Below are 1,373 nucleotides of genomic sequence, written 5' to 3'. Positions count from 1 at the left end.
TCTTAGAAGTTGCCTAAGATCATATCAAGAGATAGCATCACTTAGTTGACCGGACCAATGGGGAAAATTCTAGGATCCATCATGCATAGTTTACAGGTAAGCTCCTCACACTAGGCATTGACACTATAAGACAAACAAGACTCCACACTTTCGCTAGTGTGCAATGATCAACACAAGAGACTCAATTCGATACTAGGCTAGTCATAACAAGATGCAAAGAGTTCACATACTATATATGCAACTTCATTTGGTCTCATTGTAGCCGTTCATTCATATTCGTTCGATTGAGAGCACTATTCAATTCATCAGTATTGAGGGGAACCGATACTCAAATTTTGCAAAAGAACTGCCAAATTCAACACAAGAGAGGTGGGAAAAATTTCCGGACGGATCAAAATCATTTTGCAATTTAAAAGAAAAGGAGCCACAAGATCAAACATCTACATAAAGCAGTATTTAACACAATTATAGCTTACAGACCATATACATGAACAAAAAAATAATTGACGAATAGCACACAAAGGTGGGCCTCACCCCACTAATAAAATGAATTTGGAGCATAGAAAACCCACCTTTTGTGCTGACTACGAAATGATTGAAACGCTAGGCAGCTTGGTAATCCAATTTCGAGCACAAATCAACCAAAATACAATAGCAATGCAACAATATTGAAAGTAAAACTAGGTGTCAGTTTGTAAATTTTTAAAATGAGGGAGAGCGTACGAAATTGAAAATTTTATACCTTTGGCTTGAAAAACCGTCCAGTTCTTGACCACTCGGTGACATTAGTTGTGAGCGCCCAGCTATTCGGTGTCACGTCGAGCAATCACCTTCCTCGCCGAGTTTTACAGAATTCCCCAGTTAATGTGGGTATCAAACAAATCGGGGTCGCCGAGCTAATCAGCGACTCGCCCAACATTTCTTTGGGACCGTCGAGTTTTACGGACCCCAAACCTAAGCTAGGTTGGATCAAACAGCGGTGTGAGTCGGGTCGCCTTATACTTTGGCAACTCGCAAACCTACATTTCCCTCGCCTTTCTCTTTCTTTCCAAATACTTCCCACACTTCTTCCTGAACAATTAACATACCATTATTTTATCAAAGCAACATAAAGAAATAATGGGTTTTGGGTTGCCTCCCAAACAACGCCTTAGTTAACATCTTGGCAAGACACAAGTTAACGCCTAGTCCTTCATATCCATGTTTCTGCTTCAATACACAAATACGCAAAATGAAACAAAAAGTAAAGTAAGTGACTACAATTAAGAAGAACAAAATGGTTACCAAACTAAGAATTCTCAAGTGACACCACTCCCCGACAGTGGCGCAATTTTGATGTTTGCATAATTAAGACACAACTTCAAATGCAAGTT

The sequence above is a fragment of the Solanum tuberosum genome, unplaced genomic scaffold (genome assembly GCF_000226075.1).
Source record: "Solanum tuberosum cultivar DM 1-3 516 R44 unplaced genomic scaffold, SolTub_3.0 scf00041, whole genome shotgun sequence".
NCBI lineage: Eukaryota > Viridiplantae > Streptophyta > Magnoliopsida > Solanales > Solanaceae > Solanum > Solanum tuberosum.
Note: the sequence above shows the minus strand (reverse complement) of the source record.